At 30.8% G+C, this 19,387-nt stretch overlaps 1 long non-coding RNA gene across 1 annotated transcript; it reads right to left on the bottom strand.

The window, feature by feature from the left end:
• Window positions 1-15,957: 15,957 nt before the first annotated feature.
• LOC112096234 lies at window positions 15,958-19,005 on the bottom strand. Its single transcript, XR_002904327.1, has 4 exons — window positions 18,807-19,005; window positions 18,446-18,712; window positions 17,882-17,969; window positions 15,958-15,976 (listed from the first exon to the last, which is right to left on the bottom strand). It is a non-coding gene; the product is annotated as an uncharacterized LOC112096234 (long non-coding RNA).
• Window positions 19,006-19,387: the final 382 nt, after the last annotated feature.

Genomic DNA, 19,387 nt, shown 5'->3' with positions numbered 1-19,387 from the left:
TCAAGACATTTTACTTTAATTTCATAACATTTTATATTTACTTTTTATTAAAAAAATTTAGTTAGATATATTTTGGGCCACGTGCTATTGATGGCCTATGGGCCGCATGCTAACCCACTAATGAACCGTACTTATTACGTGCTTTTTCGCGTGCCGTGCTTTGACTCATCTCTAATCGTATCGTGCTTTTAAGGCTCGCGTGCTTAAAATTTTAGGCCTGGCACGGCCCACGTGCGTGCCGTGTCGTGCCCCGTGTCCCACCGAAACGTGCTCGTGCCGTGTCATGCCCGTGCCATGCCACTTGCTGACCTACCCATTGGCCATCTCTAGTATAAAATGAGTTCAACATATTTTCGTTCTCTCTTGGCCAGATAGATCTTAGGCTTGTAGATTCGTGCCTTTGATCTTGTTATCATTGGTTGGCCTTTTGGTTGGTCTGATGGCAATTCATGGTTTTCTAATGGGATATTTGGTTCAATTTCTTTAGATTTTTCATTTGTGGTTTCAAAATTAGGTTGAGTATTTTCAGTTTGTTGGAAAGAATGAGAATGTGACTGGTTTTCAACATGGTTAGGTGGACTGTCATTTGTATCGTGAGTTTGATTAGTGTTCTGCTCTGAGATGAGAGGAGAATCTCTATGAGCTGAAAAATGAAAATCCGATGACACACATGGCACAAAAAGAAGTTGCATGTAAAAAGTTTTTGTGTGTTGATTTTGAGATTGATTTGGTGATTTAAACAAAGGATCACAAATGAAAGGAAAGTCATTTTCATAAAAAAAAAAAAACTACATTCCTTACTATGTATATCCTTCCCAAATTGTGTAGATATCTACAACCTTTGTGACTCATGCTATAACCTATGAAAATACACTTTGATGACCTATATTAAAGCTTGTGATTATTATAAGGTCTCAAGTGAGGATAACGTGTACATCCAAATGTTTTAAGGAGACTATAATCTGATTCATTTTGATAGAGTTTGGCATAAAGAGATTTATGGTTGAACACATATGTTGGAAGTCTATTTAGAAGATACACAACTGTCTCACATGCTTCCCACTAGAATTTTAATGGTAATTTAGATTGAGCTAGAAGTGTGAGTGATGTTTCTATGATATGTCTGTGCTTCCTTTCAACTTTACCATTTTGACATGATGTGTAAGGACATGGATGCCTAAACATTATTCCTTGTGACTCTAAATATCCCTTTAGTGGTCTGAATTCACTTCCCCAGTCACTTTAGACAGATTTGATCTTGTTACCTATGAACTTCTCAACAAAGTTCTTAAATTTGATGAAAACATTTGTAGTTTGTGCTTTGTCTGTTAAGTGAAAATTCCATGTTTATCTAGTGTTATCATCCACTACACTCATGTAGTATTTACATCCGTTATTAGAGCTCATAGGTATGGGTTCCCATAGGTCTGTATGTACCAATTCAAGTGGTTTGGCTGTTTTGTTAGGTGTAGATGAATGATGCAGTTTGTGGCTTTTTTCATGCATGCAAGTTGAGCAAAAGAACATTGAACACTCTTTATTCATTCCTTTGAATTGATTACAACTAGACATTACTTTTATCAAGACTTGCTTGTTTGGGTGACCAAGTCTCCTATGCATAATGTCTATTTGTTTTACATTCTCAGGAACATTTTCTGACTTAACATTGGAATGAAACACCACGGGTTTTGACTCAAATCTGACAAACTCCATTGAACTTGAACTAACAAGATCACACAGTTGTTAGCCTAAAGGGCTACACATAATTTAATGTTGATGATAACAAACATATGTCTTAAGTGATTTGAAAAATATTATATTTCACATTTTAGTAGTTCTTAAGAATAATATTTATCATGAAGTGAATCACGTGTAATCAAGTTCAAGACACCCAGCGGCTAACGGCGCGATCAAGAATAAATTTTAGAACTCAAAGGACTCATTATTGCGACAATTCTTGTAAAGTCGGTATGATTTAATATATGTATGGTTTAGCATTTGAGAATTTTTAGATTTTGCTTAATAAATCATCATTTTTCATAAACCAAAGATTTAACAATTATGAGTAAAGTATTTTAGGCAATTAGTTGTTTTTCAAGATGTCGACTAAAATGAAAAAGTTTTGTAATCTTTGATTTTAATAAGTATTGTTTTGAGTTCTGGATTTGGATCTATTTACAAACATTTGAAACATCTAAGGTCATATTATAATTTTTAAAAGTTTTAGGGCTAAAATATAAATATTAAAAATAAACAAAGAGTTAGCAGCTAATCGCCTGAGAAAAATTTCATATTTTCAAATTTTGGACTAAATTGAAAAGATTTTGAGAACTTTGAAATTTATAAGTATTGTGTTAAATTTTGAAAGGATTTCTTTGAACAATATCATTATGTTTTGGGTCATATCATAATTTTTAAAAGTTTTGGGAATGACAAGCATTATTTAGAAATTCTAAAATTGGACATGTTTGCAAAGGTCTATAACGTTTTGGGTCATAGTATAATTATAAAAAGTTTTAAGCAAACATGCAATTTTATGAACAGTAGTACTGTAGCAAAATTCAAATTTTATTGGTAACTTCACTATTCTGAACTATTCTGAAGCGGAGAGTCGGCTAATTAGGCGACTAGCTGCTTGCTCGCTAGAATTTGCCTCTAACGGCTAGTTTTTGGCATAAATCTATGTAAATTCAAATCCAACTTCAATTTTAAGACTTTTGCAAGCATAACATAAGTGTAAACAACATATTTTGAGCTTCCATTTCATAAATTATCATAAATTAAATCTTCATTCAACTATTATTTGCATATCCACTCTAAAAGAGAGTTTTTGCTGTAATATTTATTTTCTCATCAAATTTGTGAGTGAATAAGTGTGAAAAACACTTGGGTCAAGAGATTGGAAGATAATCTCTTGATTGTAAAGGTTTATTGACACATTGGAAATCAATTGTAAAGAACTTAAAGATAGGTTTGGATAGTGAATCCTCTAGTTTGGTTGGCTTAGAGGCGTGGACGTAGGCGGGGATTGCCGAACCGCGTAAAAATCATTGTATTTGATCTCTCTTCTCTTACCCTTTTATTATTGTACTTTATTAAATTTATTGTTTTTTTATTTCATTAAGGCAATAAATTGAATTGTTGTGTGGTTTGTTTAGCTTAAGTTTTAAAAACCTAATTCACCCCCTCTTGGGTTGCGTAACTAGCATTTTATTTGGTATTAGAGTTTGATTCTCTTATTAGGACTTAACCGTCTAGAGTAAAAAATTCATGGCAACCCAAAATGACTCAACCTTTGGGGAATGACAGCCTATAACTAGACCACCGTTCTTTGATGGTAATGACTACCCATATTGGAAAACTACAATGAGAATTTATTTAAAAGCTTTAAATTATTAAATTTGGGAAGTTGTTTGTGATGGTTCATTCATGCCTATGATTAAAAATGAAGTAGAAGATAGTATTCTAAAACCTTCAAGTCAATGGAGTGAGTTAGAAAATAAAAAGATATCTTTAAACGCTAAGGCAATGAATACTTTGTTTTGTGCTCTTGATAAGAAAACATTTTATAGAGTGTCTAGTTGTGAGAGTACTCAAGAAATTTGGAACAAACTTGAAGTTGTTTATGAATGTACAAATCAAGTGAAAGAGTCTAAAATTAGTAGATACATTCGACAATATGAATTGTTCTAAATGGAACAAAATGTATACTAGATTTATGGACATAGTGAATACTCTAGGAGCCCTATGAAAGACATTCTCGAATAACGAGAAAGTTAAGAAAATTATTAGGTCACTATTGAAGGAATGGAGACCTAAAAGAACTGCCATTGAGAAAGCCAAAGATTTAAATACCTTACCTATTGATGATTTGATTAGCTATCTTATTTCTTATGAGGAACACTTGGCAGTAGAAAAAGGTGATGAGGAGAAGAAGAAAAGCATTGCTCTCAAATCCTCAAAACATGAGAGTGATGGGGAAAGTGAGCTGGATGATAAGGAGATGGTTATACTAGCGAGGAGGTTTAGAAAAATTTTCAAGAAAACTAATGAGCCACGAAAATTGAGAAACCTCAAGAACCAAAAGGAGAAGAAGGAAGTAATCATATGCCATGAATGCAAGAAACTTGGCCATATAAGATCGGAGTGCCCACTTCTCAATAAACTTAAAAGAAATCCATGGTGGCCACTTGGGATGATAACGATGAAGAATCAAGTGAGGAAAAAGATTCGCAAGAAGTGTCAAACCTAACACTTATGGCAATATGGGTGATGAACTTGATGAGGTAAATAATCTTTCTACTTATGATGAGTTGTATGATGCCTTTAAAGAATTGCATGATGATTGGATAAGAATGGGTAAAAAGAATGCATCCCTAAAAAAGAAAATGCTAGAAATTTCAAATGAAAATGATGCTTTACAAAAATGCAATGACTCATTAAGTGAAAAGATTAAAGGATTTGAGTTAGATAATAAAATGTTGCATGATAAAATTGCATCTTTTAAAGGTAAACAAAGTATTTCATATGAGTATGAAAAATCACATGTTGATGAATTGATGAAAGAAAATAAAGTGCTTAAAAAAAAGTAATTAGCTTAATGAAATTATGCTAAAATTTACAAGTGGTCAAAAGAACTTAGAAAAACTATTGAGCACTCAAACATGTGTGTTTCATAAAGGAGGACTTGGGTATAAGCCTAACTTGAAACAAAAATATTATGAGAATTATTTTGTTAAAGCTACCTCTACAAGTAATCACAAGATTGTTTGTCATTATTGCAATGGAAATGGTCACATGAGTTATAGATGCCATGTTAAAATAAATGCATACTATGGAATCAAATGTATTTGGGTTCCAAAAGGAACCATCGCTAACGCTCAAGGACCCAAGAAGTTCTGAGTACCTAAAACTTAGAAACTTTTTCTGCAGTGATCAAACAAAAGGAAAAATAAATGGTATTTGGATAAAGGATGCTCAAGACACATGACAGGGAATTATTCTTGATTTTCAAGTTTTACCAAGATTGAGAATGGTGGAAATGTATCCTTTGGAGATAATTCAAAAGGAAAGATCATTGGTATTGGCAATGTCAGTACTGTACCCTCTACTTTTATTGAAAATGTGTGTTTGGTTGAAAACTTAAAACACAACTTGCTTAGCATTAGTCAATTGTGTGATAAAGGATATAGAGTTATCTTTGATAAATTGAAATGTATTATTGAGAATGCATGTGATGGCAAGATTTTATTTGTAGGAAATAGATTTGTCAATGTTTTCATCATTGATATAGATTGCGCATCCACTAATTATAAATGTTTCTCCTCATTATATGATGATGGTTGGTTATGGCATAGAAGACTAGGTCATGCAAGCATGAATTTGATTTCAAAATTTTCGAAAAATAATTTGGTTAAAGGTCTTCCAAAAATCGGTTTTTAAAAAAATAAGATTTGTGAAGCTTGCCAATTTAGAAAACAAATCAAAACTTTTTTCAGAAACAATAATCATATTTCTACTTCAAAACCACTTCAACTTCAAAACCACTTCAACTTCTTCACATAGATTTATCTGGACCTTCTAGATATGCTAGTTTAAGTGGCAAGTATTATGCATTTGTGATTGTAGATGCTTATTCTAGATACACATGGGTATTATTCTTAGCTAATAATGATAATGCCTTTTATGCATTTAGAGTTTTCTGTAAAAATGTTCAAAATGAAAAGGGATATGCTATTTCTTGTATTAGAAGTGATCATGGTGGAGAATTTAAAATTCATGCATTTGAAAATTTTTGTAATGATTTTGGCATTAAGTATCAATTTTCATTACCTAGGACTCCACAACAAAATGGAGTTATTGAGAAAAAGAATAAGTCTATTCAAGAAATGGCTAGGACCATGTTAAATAAAAAGCATTACCAAAATATTTTTGGGCCAAAGTAGTCAACACCGCTTGTTATGTTTTAAATCGTGTGTTGATTAAACCTTATCTCAATAAAGCTCCCTGTGAACTTTGGAAATATAGAAAACCCAACATTGGTTATTTCAAAGTTTTTGGATGCAAATGTTTTATTTTAAATAAAAAAGATAATCTTGGTAAATTTGATCCAAAATTTGATGTTCATATTTTTCTTAGTTATTCAAACACAAGCAAAGCTTATAGAGTGTATAATAAAATAACTTTGGTTGTGGAAGAATCAATGCATGTTACGTTTGATAAATCTAACTCTTCCTCTACGGAGAAAGTTTGTTGTTGATGATGATGTAGATGAAAAGCTACAAGAAAATTCATCAAAGGATAGCCGAAAGGATGCACACCCTGAAAATCAAGAGGAGCAACATGAAGAAACAAATGCAGAGCAAAATAAAGGTACTTCTCAAACATTCCCCAATGAGTGGAGGTATGTTTCCACTCACCCTAAAGACTTAATTTTAGGAGATCCTTCACGAGGTGTAGCCACTAGATCATCACTTAAGAATACATGTGAGCATGATGTATTTATATCTCAAATTGAACCAAAATCATTCACAGATGTGGAAAATGATGAATCTTGGATTATGACAATGCAAGCGGAATTTGAAATACTATCTAAGGAACCGAAAAGGGGGGTGAATTGGGTTTCTAAAAATTATATAATGCTTGAACAAAAATTAATGCAAATCTTAAAAATGTGTTATTAACTTATTTCCTACATTTTAACTTATTTATTTACAAATAATGCCACATTTATAAGTTTTAGTAATCTTTAAATTAATAAAATATCAATATGTTTTCCTGATTTGTAGATTTACAGAAGTAAATCAACATTCAATTCACCAACTGTGGGTTTAAAGATTTTCAATCCAACACAATCCATTAATCAACATATCAAATTTTTTTATGATCTAATTTTTACAAATCAGATGAATTAAGCGAATCCAATTACTTTCTAAACACCCCTATATTCCTATATGTAATTCTTATCCTTTCATTCTCAGTTAAGTTTTCTTTCATTAACGTTACATTATTAGTCATTGGATTACCTCTTATTTACTGCAAAGTCAACTACATTTTATGCCAATTGCAACAACAAAATTGTAATTAATGTGCTATATATTGCTCCTCACAAACTAATCGCTTCTATGACTATTTGTTTCAGCTAATACATTTATTGTTGTATAGAGAAACATTTTCTCTTTCCATTGACCTGCATCCCAGGTTTCCTTGTCATCGACCGATAACTTTACTACAAGATAATTCAAGCGGTACGGTGCAAATGTTTCTATGGATAATAAAGTTCACTAATTTAGTTCGTTGGTTTTGGATTTAACTGCATTTAGTAATTTATTTTCTTTCATATAATTTTTATAATTTAAATTTTAAATTGAGGAAGCTAAAATTACATAATTTTATTTTAAATTAATAAATAAAATAAATAATCATTTTTTTTCAAAAACACACAATTAATATCCACAAAAAAAAATACAATCCAATCCAAAATTTTCTAAAATAATGAAAATAAAAAATAAAAAAATAATAATTTCCCTCTTTTAAATTGTATGACATAATTATGACAGGTAAAATTTATCACAACTCGTGACGTGGTTTTATCTGTCATCTTTTCTTGACGCTGGCTACAATGACGGTAAGGATAACCGTCATTCACCCCCTACAATGACAGTTTTTTCCTATCATGATAGGTCCTTTTTCTTGTAGTGAGCCAAGACTGAAAAATGAAAATTCATTTTGCTTCGATCGAAAAAGGTTTAGACAAGTGTAAAATCAAATAATAATGTGATTCAAATGCGTCGGGAATTGTCATTAGAAAAATAAAATAATAAAAATAATAATGAAATATTTTTGGTGCTCATACTTTTCTGAAAAATATCACAGACTATTATCGAAGTATTTAATCCAAAATTTAAGAGTGAAGTTATTTACACTTTAAAATATACATTAGAAACCAAAATTTTTAATTACAAAAATATTCCTAATATAATTAACTAAAAAAGTAGGAATTAATTTAAGTTAATTGAAAACTTTTATTCGGTTTAGGAACACAACCAATTCATTTTCTTATTCTTTTTGAAAAAAATCAAAACAACTTCAAATCTACATTATAAATCATTGAAATAAAAAAAAGGATAATACATGAGATTCAACAAGTGTTCAACAAGCTAATAGCAACCAACTACAATTAAAACTCTATTTGGAATTGAAGTTAGACTTCTGTGCCTTTTAAGTTACGGGAATAAAGTATTTTTTATGCATAATTAATTAATTTATATAAACTGAAGTATATTGCAGAAATATTTAATTAGTTACCCTAAAAGTAGAATGCGAAGCACTATTGTGTGGTTTTCCTCACTGAATTAAGAATGCTAAAAAATCTGGTTGTTTCAACTTCAGCTTCAGGATCAAAATCAGGAATTTTGATAATCAGATCAACAAAGTCAATGTATTTTATCTCTGCAAAGGTAAGTTCAATGTTCATTGGCAAGCCCAACTCTATTTTATTCAAATTCTCATAATTCAAATTAACGACTCTTTCGTTATTTGCTATCTTGAATCTGTGTTTTATGGCTATGGCTACAATGCAGGAATTAAAATCCCCCCTATGGTGCAGAAGGTGTCTCTAAACCATTGGATTTAACTCATTTGAATCCAACAATTGGGATTTTAAATCTAACGAAATAAAAAAAAAAGGTGAATAAAAACAAAAAAAAGGGAACCGGTTGGAATTAAAACAAAAGGAAAGCATCTCTTCTCCCTCCCTTTGCATCTCAGCCAGGAATCCCTTCTCATTTCCTTTGCATCTCAGCTAGGAAATCATCTTATCTCCCCCTCTGATCATAAAGCAAAAGATTGTTCTCTCTCACTCTCGATCTCATGCTCTACCTTTGCATGAAATCATTTTCTCTCTCCTTTTGGATCTCAAGCTCTGTATCGTTTTCGCTCACTCTCTCACTCCCACTCCCCTCTTGGTCTTGCTATTGTTGATCTTGATTCAACTCGCACTCACGCTCCACCTTGCTCTCACTTTTGCTCTTGCGCCTGCTCCCGCTCTCAGTCCCAATCTTTCGTCCTCTCATCGAGGTAAATCGGCTTTAAACTTCAGCCTTGTAAATTGTTAAAGTTATTATATTTGTAACCCATTGGATGTGGAGAAAACAATTTGTAATGATATAGTACATAAATATAATGCACACATAATATTTGACAAAATGCCACATAGAATTATTTTACTTCTGATTTATTCTTTTAATAGTCTAGGTTGCCTTTTTTTGTTCGACAAAATGTTGCACCTGTGGTTTTCCATTTTTTATAATAATTTTATAATGAATGAAAATTAAATTTGGTTGTTAAAGTGGTAAATGAAGAATTCTAGAGAGAGTTGGAAAAAGAAGCAATAAAGAGAGAGAGAACAAGTGAGGAAGAAAAGGACGAAAAAGTTGCTTTAATATACGAAGTCGACTAGTTGTTTTCCTTACATGAAAACAATTAGATGAAACATTGAATAACAAATATGAAACAGTTCACTTAAAATATGCGACAATGAATATGAAATATGAGTACTTCTGTAACGATGAACATAAAACAGCAAACATAAAATATATAATAGTATACATGAAACTTGAACGTAAACATGAAACGAGGGCAAAAAAGAAAAATATCGGGATATTTGGAAAATAATTACATAAAATGTATAACGATAAATATGAAACACATTACTTAAAATATACAACAATAAATATAAAATACGAGTACTTCTATAATAGTGAACATAAAACCTCAAACATGAAATTCGGAACTTGAAACATGAAACTTCAATGTAAACATGAAACGAAAGCAAAAAAAAAAAATTTTGAGGTATTTAGAAAATAATTATATGAAACATAGAACAACAAACATGAAACGATTTATTTAAAATATGCAACAATAAACATAAAATACGAGTACTCCTGTAACAGTGAACATTAAAACCTCAAACATGAAACTCAGAATTTGAAACATGAAACTTCAACGTAAACATGAAACGGGAGCAAAAAGAAAAACTTCTGGGTATTTGGAAAATAATTACATGAAACACAAAGCATTAAACATGAAACTTCAAATGTTAAATATGAGACAGATTTCATAAAAAATGAATTAAACTTTTGTTTTTTTGTTAACATTCATTTTATTTTATTTTTCAAAATTTTTATAATAAATTTTTTTTTTTTTTTACTCTACTTATCTTTTTTGCTTATTATTATTATTATTATTATTATTAAAATATTATTTATTTTATAAATTTTTTATTTAAATTTATTTAAATTAAAAATATATATTAATGGCAGCAACCGATTAGAAAACCAGTTGCTGCCAGTCACAAATGTTGTTTGGCTGCCATCAACAAGGGGGTCAATTTTGTGATACAGTGACTTTTAGTCCATGTATCATAACCAACCCTGTGTTTTATATACAACATCTCAAGTGAGGGAATTGTAACGCTCAAATATGTTATCAGCGTCCAATCACAACTATCAAGACTCAAGTCTGTCAGCAATCTCATGCCTTCTAACAATCTCTTGGTGGATTCTTGGTTTGGCAATTTGACACTCAGATATAAAGATTTAAGTCCACTAAGGGAGATGTTATCATGTATATTCCAATCGATTGCAGATCTAACATTAACTTCCTCAATGCCGTGGTTTGAAAGACCTCCTTTGGTAGCTTGATATGAGTTGCCTAGGGTAAGAAAATCCAAATTTCTTTTAGCTTAGTATTCAATAGGGCTGCCAACCACTTTTCAATAGTTTCTGCAGGAATGCACTTTATTAGTGTGATCTTTAGAACACGAAGGCATCCCATATGGTATCTATCCAAAACTTTTCCACAGATTTATGGAAAGAATTAGACACATTTAAGTTATCGTCATTTATTTCGAGCATAGATATTGTCTCCATTAAATACTTCCATCGTTTGGAAGTAATTGAGAATTTGATAACGTCCTTCAATGGAAGTCTAGAGAAAATTGTTAGGGTAGGAAAATCTTTGGTGAAAATCATCACTTATGACCCAAGAATATTCATGTTGTATCACTAAGAATCAATAACTAAATTGTGCGGAAGCGTACCTAACTCCATATTACTTAATTCATCTCTAGGGTTGTGTGGTTTACCTTCCAAATCTACACGTTCTCATAGAGAGTCCTTTAGTTCTCTCTACGCTCTCTCTCTGATGATGGGATATCAGAAAAAATGGAAAGAATATGTGTGACCTGAGGACTATAACCACTTTTATAAACAATTTTTTCCTATTATCACTAGGTATTTTGAATTTTACCTATCACAAAATTAAAATACTATTGAGTCTCTACACATTAAAGGTTCACACCCTATTAGATATATTAAAACCCATAATACTAAAAATCTAAATAGATTACTTTTAAATAGGCTTAACCTTCAATATTGAATTAAAAATCTAACAATCTTCCACTTGGACTATATGTGTAACCTTATAATTATGCTTCACAAAAAATAATTGTATGAGCTCAACCTTATTGTTATTACTGAAATGTATTTACAACTAATTCGGTACATTAATCATACCAACATAAGATCAAAGTGGCATTCGTAACAACTATCATAACTCAACCCATCAATGATCACTATGCCAATACAACCGAATGACATGGATCATGATGTGGATGTATAACAAGAAAATTTCATGCAATGTGATCCTAACATGTTATTTCCAACTGGTCCACCTTTAACCTTAATGAGATCAAATCATACCAAAAGAACGGAGTATGAATAAACTAAAACTTTCTTTCTACAGAAAATAACCCGAAATATCAATAAACTAAAATAACTAAAAAATGTCTATATTACAAGAGCATCTAAAATCACAAACTCCCACTAAAACTGAATGTTCATTAATGACACGACACCCATATAAGCAGTGTGCTCATGAAACATCTTGGGTGGCAATCCCTCAGTAAGTGGATCAGCAATCATGGAGTTCGTACCAATGTGCACTCTAGACAATTGTCCACTATGAACTCTTTCTTTAACAACTAGGAACTTGATGTTTATATGTTTCGACTTCGTCTAGCTCATGTTGTTATTGAAATACAGCACTGCTGACTTATTGCCACAAAATAATATGAATGGTCTATTAACACCATCTACTATACGCAGCCTCGTGACAAAATTCTGCAATCATATTATGTGATTAGATGCCTCAAAACATGCTACGAACTCTACTGTAATCATAGAAGAGATTATAAGAGACTGTTTAGCACTCTTCCAGGAAATAGCGGCCCCAACTAACAGATAAATGTAACCCGAAGTGGATTTTATACTATCTTGGCATTTAACAAAATCAAAGTTCGTATACCTAACAATCTCAAGCTGATCCAACCTCCGATATGTAAGCATGTAGTCTTTTGTTCTCTATAAGTACCGCAAGACCCATTTGGCTGCTTTCCAATGGTAAACTCCTGCAGTACTTAAATATCTATCCAATATCTCAGTAATGTACGCAATATCTAGTCGCATACAAACCTGAGCATACATTAGACTTCCTACTGCTGACGCATAAGGAATCTTCTGCATTTCTTTTTCCTCAAAATCATTTTTAAAGCATTAATTGAGACTAAACTTGTCTTCCTTAGCGATAGGGGTATCACTTAGTTTACAATTTTACAAGCCATATCTCTTAAGAACTGTTTCGATATAGCTCTTTTGTGATAATCCAAGAATATCCCGAGAGCGATCCCAGTGTATCTGTATGCCTAATACAAAAGAGGCATCACCAAAATCTTTCATCTCAAAACTATTAGCTAGAAATCTCTTGGTGTCATGCAATAAGCCTATATCGCTGCTGGCAAGCAAAATGTTATCGACATATAAAACTAGAAAAATATACTTACTCCCACAGAACTTATCACATATGCAATTATCGACCAAATTTATCTCGAAACTGAATAAGGTGATCACTTGATGAAACTTGAAATACCATTATCGAGATGTTTGCTTGTGTCCATATATACATTTCTTAAGTTTGCAAACCATATTCTTTGGGTCTCTGGGCACAAAATTTTCTGGTTGCACCATATAAATCGTCTCATCAATGTCGTCATTGAAAAATACCGTTTTTACATCCATCTGATGTAATTCAAGATCAAAATGCACCACCAATGCCATTATAATTCTAAAAGTCTTTCGAAAAAACTAGAGAGAAAGTCTCTTTATAGTCGATGCCTTCTTTCTGCCTAAAACTCTTTGCAACAAGACGTGACTTGTATCTCTCCACATTGTCTTTTAAATCCCTCTTTGTCTTAAATATCTATTTGCAACCAATAGCTTTCACACCTTCCAGCAATGAGACAAGATCTCATACGTCATTGTCGTTCATGGACTTCATCTCTTCATTCATGACATCAACCACTCTTGAGAGTTTGAACTTTTTATGGCTTAATGGAAATTGATTGGATTATCTTCCATCACTTCAATGTCTATCTCATGTTTTTAGAGAAATACAATGTAATCATCTGGCAATACACTTCTCCTTTCTCTAGTGGATCTCCTTAATGACTTAGGTTTGTGAGGTGGTAGAATTTGTTCTTCTGGAACTTCTTATGTAAGGGGTTCTCTAATATTGTCTTGATTTATTGTGTCTTGAACAAAGTCAGGAATAATATCTTGATTAATGCCAATAACACCTATGAGAATATTAATATATTTATCTTAAAAGATAAAGTCCCTAGTCATATCTCCCCCTACAAACTCAACATCCTCAAAGAACCGAGCATTTTCTAACTCGAAAATTGACTTAGTCGCGGGATCATAAAACTTATACCTCTAGATCGTTCTGAATATCCAATAAAATAGCAACTTACCATCCTTGAGTCCAATTTCTTCTCATTATGCCTATAAGGCCTTGCCTCAGTTGGACATCCTAAAACATGCAAGTTCTTTAAAATTAGGCTTCTTGCATGTCCAAAGCTCGTAAGGGGTTTTGGTAGTCATTTTTAGGGGTGAGCAATTTCGAATTCGGATGAATCCGATTGGATTTCGGATAATTTGGATTGAAAAAAAATTCATCCGAATTCAATCCGACTTTAAATCCGATCCGAATTATTCGGATCGGATCGGATCGGATGAGTTTAGATTTTGGATTATATATCAGATTCGGATTATATTTTGGATTCAAATTAATTCGGATTGAAATCGGATTTGGATATTTTTAACAATTCTCACAAAAAATTTATGAAATATATAATTAATGAAAACTTACTAACCATTTAAAAAAAAAAAACCAAAACAAGTTGACAAATGACAATGTATTATTTCCTTGACAATATGTCATTGACATATACCAAGAAAACAAGCCGATACAAAGTTTCCATTCACAAAAATAAAAAAATATAAACCATTAAAATGAAAACATTTAAATAATCAAATCTAATAATCTATAATCAACGGCCCATTTATATTCTTATATGCATTCATTTTGTGCACACACTCCCATTTAATTTAATTAGTAATCCTCTTACAAGCTAGGTGCATAAACATTACTCCAAGTCCAAGCCTCCAAATAAGCAACACAAAATAAACATTGCTCCAACTCTCCAAAGTCCAAATGAATAACACAAAACAAACTTTGCTCCAACTCCAAGTCTCCAAGTAAACAACACAAAATAAACATTACTCCAAGTCTCCAAACAAATAACACAAAATAAACAATCAAACATTACTCAAAGTTTCCAAATAAATAAACAACACAAAATCACAAAATAAATATTATCATTATATCATCCAACAATAAAATAAACCAAAATAAAAATTATCATCCAAAAAATTTAGTCATTTAGCTTATTTTTTTAATTTTCAGTTTTTTTTTAGTTTACAATGCAAATCCGATCGGATGATTTGGATTGATCCGAATCCGATCCGATCCGAACCAAATCTGATCGGATCGCACAAATTTCATCCAATCGGATTTGCCTTCAAATTTGAATCCGATCCGATGCCCACCCCTGGTCGTTTTAGTTGAAATTTTATCAAGGATATATGTTGCAATCTTAAGTGTTTATCCCCATAGTAATTCTAGTAAGGTAAAACGACAAATTATAGTCCTCACCATGGCTTAAAGCGTCATGTTTTGTCTTTCAGCAACACCATTCATAATGGACAAACCTAACATAATATATTGTTCGACGATACTGCATTCCTCTAAAAATTTAACAAATGGTCTTGCATGTTGTTCACCTGAACCATCATATCTGTCATAGTATTCGCCACCACGATCAGATCTGATTTTTTTTATTCTTTTGCCGAGTTGGTTTTCAACTTTAGCCTTAAAGATTTTGAACATATTTAAGGACTGTAACTTTTCATGGAGAATATATATGTAATCATATCTAGAAAAATCGTCTATGAACATCATAAAATATTGTTGACCATTCCAAACTGTCACAGGAAGTGGCCCACAAATGTTTGTATGTATGAGTTCTAATACATTCTAAGTTCTATTGGCTTCAAATCTCTTTTTATTGGTTTGTTTCCCCTTGATACATTTAACACAGATATTGAAACCTGTAAAATCTAAAAGATCAAGAATCATTGTTACCCCAATAACGAGATTTTTTTTTTTTTGACGGGGGGAGGAGGGGGGGGGGGGGTTTGTTGAAGGAAGTGGAGAAAAAAGTTTGAAGAAACAAGCTGGGCTACTTCTCAAATCTCAAACAATTGATATTGTTTGAACCAATGTGAGAATTAAATAAATTATTAATAACTATCAATTGTTTGAACCAATGTGACAATTAAATAAATTATTGATAACTTACAAAGTCACATATTAATTTCTGAATAAATCTCTCACCAGAGCAAGGAACCATCCAGCCATCTCAGTTTTGCCCCTGTTATTTCATTTTCAGCATATGGAACGAAATCAATTCTTTAGGGCTGGGCTTGTTTCATCTATTTTTATATCAGTCGTGCTCCTGCAAATAAATGAAGCAAATCTCATAAACAGCTACAACATCAAAAGCAAAACAATGCCAACCCATCACAGGCCTAACCCTAGATCAAAAATTTCAATTGCCTAAGTTAGTTGCTTCACACAGTGGACTGAGCAACCAACTTGGACATTTTAATAATGCAATTATAATGGTTGGAATTGTCAATTTTCTCCTATCATGTATATAGTGGGTCCAGCTACCTTGCAACAGTTGCAAGGTGCTACCAATTTTTGTCTTATGTGAAGTTAAGTTTCATTTAACTCCTTACTTTCTTTGTTATTTATAATTTATTTATAAGTTTATGTGCTCTATCTAGTGACCTTTTAAAATGTAATTTTATTTTATTTTATATTATATTATTTTTTTTACATTTATTTATAAGTTTATGTACTTTAGCCGGTGACTTTTTAAAATGTAATTTTATTTTATTTAACATTATTTATCTTTTTAAAAAGACTAAATATAACAATAAGCCTATGACTAAATAATATTCAATAAAATAAAGTAAATAATATTAAAAAGTTATTTTAAATAAAACAAATAATAGTAAAAAGTTATTTTAAATAAAATAAATAATATTAAAAATGATATTATTTTTAAGACACTATTATTTTTAATATTATTTAGTTTTTTAAAGAATAAATATAATTATAAGCCTATGACTAAGTAAAAAATAATATTAATTTTTTAACACTCATGACTGATTATTTTATTTTATTTAACATTATTTAGTTTTATGAAAGAATAAATATAATAATAAGCCTATGACTAAATAATATTAAATACAATAAAAATGAATAATATTAAAAATGATATCTATTTTTAAGGCTCATTATTGATTATTTTATTTTATTTAAATATTATTTATTTTTAAAAGAATAAATATAATAATAAACCTATGATTAAATAATATTAAATAAAAAGATAAAAAAATGTTAAAAATAATATTTATTTTTAAGGCGCTGTACTGATTATTTTATTTTATTTTATTTAGTTTTTTGAAAGAAAAAATAAAATAATTAGCATATGACTAAATAATATTAAATAAAATGGAATAAATAATATTAAATAATATTTATTTTTAATAAAATAAATAATATTAAAATTTTATTCTTTTAAATAAAATATATAATATTAAAAATAAAATTTATTTTTTAATACTCACTACTAATTAAACAATATAAATTAGAGACAATTTGGAAATATGTGCTAAAAATTTTAACTATTTAACTTGTTTATGTTTTTAATAAATATCAGGGAGTGTAATGTTAATATTCAAATAGACAAATCTCTACCATTGAAACTACTTTTTTACTAAATCCAATAATAAAGGACTAAATTCAAGAAAAGACAAAAATTGGTGTTACCATGTAATTGTTGCAAGATAGCTGAGTCCGTATATAGTGCTACTACATTAACATATTATACTCTAAAAACTATAATTGCCTGCATAATTCTTAGCAACCATCACAATTGAGGAATTAATCCATTTATGCAACCATCCCACAAACACAAATATTCTTGCCATTTATATTGATGCTAAATTATTATAATTTGGTTACACTATTATCATCATCATTACTACGTCAAAAAGTTGCATCACTACTGCATAAAAAAGTAGCACAAATATTAAAAAAAATATATGCTTTACAAAAGATTATCATCTTTAATAACCCAAAAAAAAAAGCGATCCTTAACACTTTCCCCTCTATGTCAGCAAAATAATATCACTCCTTAGTTTATCATATCCCCAGACCTGGTTCATAATAATGATTGAAAAATTATGGATATGTTATCAATCCTTTAGCAAAAATATCAAGGACTAACACAACATCACAACAATGGATTGATTATAGACCTGTGTAGACAAAGTTAGAGACAACTTACTGCTATAATCCTTTGAGCTGCAGGCAAGGCTGATGCTTTCAAACAGGTTTTGGGAAGAGTCATTTGTTTCTTCTTCATCAAGTAAATCCTACAAACATGGAAGAATGAAATTGCCAACTTCTACAAGCAGTATTTAAAAAGATTACATAGATTCAAATTAAATTACATGGTTGAATTCAATAAAGGGATATTACCAGAATAACTTCTTTTACCCTTGAAATATTGAAATCACTCTTTTCTCTTCTATGAAAAAAAAATTCATAAATGGACACAATCCTCATAAACCCAAAATTACTCTGGATGCATAACTACACTTGAAATCCCATGACTAAAAAAAATTAATTATTCAATTTATTCTCTTAAATGCTCTATTAAAGACAAATAATTTTCTCTTGCAAACAGTTAAATTTCAAAAATAAAAAATACTCATTGTATCTTTCAAGCAGGACTAGGTCCTTAAATATTCTCTCTAGATTTTCTCAGCAAACAAACAAAAAAAGAAATAATATAGAACAAAAATAAAAAGAAATAATATAGAACAAAGATGAAAAAAGAGAAATGAACATCAATGGACGAAGAATTATCGAACTGAATGTGATCCCAAAGCTTCACAAAGATCTCGTGATTTCTATACAGTGAACCGGGAAGGGGAGTATGGCCCACAAAACCAGGATTTGCAGGGTCGGCCCAGGGTTTTGGTGCGTTGATTGAAGGTCGTGAGGGCTTAAAGTTTCCTTGTGCTGAGTGAGGTGAAATGAAGAAATAGAGAGACCTACGAGAAAGAATTTCAATTGAAAAATTCTTATCTCCAAGCCGGGACAAGGGACAACACTGAAAAAATCGAAAATTAAAACTTTATCTAGGACTAAATAATAATGAATTTAAAAAAAAAATGAGACAATTATATGAAGAGAGAGAGAGTCACCTCTAGCGAAAGAGCTTCGAGCTTAGATATTCTGTTTCTTATCTTCAATATTGTTAGGGTTTATCAGGGTTTCTTGTCTTCAATCTTCCATCTTTGTTAGGATTTCTTCGAACTGTTCTTGTTTGGTTTAAAGTGTATTTGTTTCGTCTACTTGGTTTGATTTGGGAAGATTTCCGAATGATTTAGGAAGAGAGGCAATACGAAGAGAGAGAGAGAGAGAGGGAAGACGAAAAGATTTCAAAATTTTCCAAAAAGTATTCAGAACGACGCCGTTGCTACTATGAGAATTTGAAATATATAAATATAATGGGTTAAAAAATCGGATCATTAAAGCATTAAAGAATGTAATTTTTTTTTTTTTACTAGTGATTGTTTGTTGTGAATTAAGCCAAAGATTAAGATTAGGAAAAAAAAAAAAAGCAACTAAACTTCGATGGGGTTGAAAAGTCTTAGGACCCATATCAAGAACGTTGATAGCAAAAACTAAAATTGAAAACATCATTGAAATATAATGTACATTATTAGATTTAGTTTCATTCAAAGAGTATGTTATAATGTAATTCGACTATAATTTAGTCATA

The sequence above is a fragment of the Citrus clementina genome, unplaced genomic scaffold (genome assembly GCF_000493195.1).
Source record: "Citrus clementina cultivar Clemenules unplaced genomic scaffold, Citrus_clementina_v1.0 scaffold_8, whole genome shotgun sequence".
Classification (NCBI taxonomy): Eukaryota; Viridiplantae; Streptophyta; class Magnoliopsida; order Sapindales; family Rutaceae; genus Citrus; species Citrus x clementina.
Note: the sequence above shows the minus strand (reverse complement) of the source record. Positions and strands in the feature narration are given on the sequence as shown.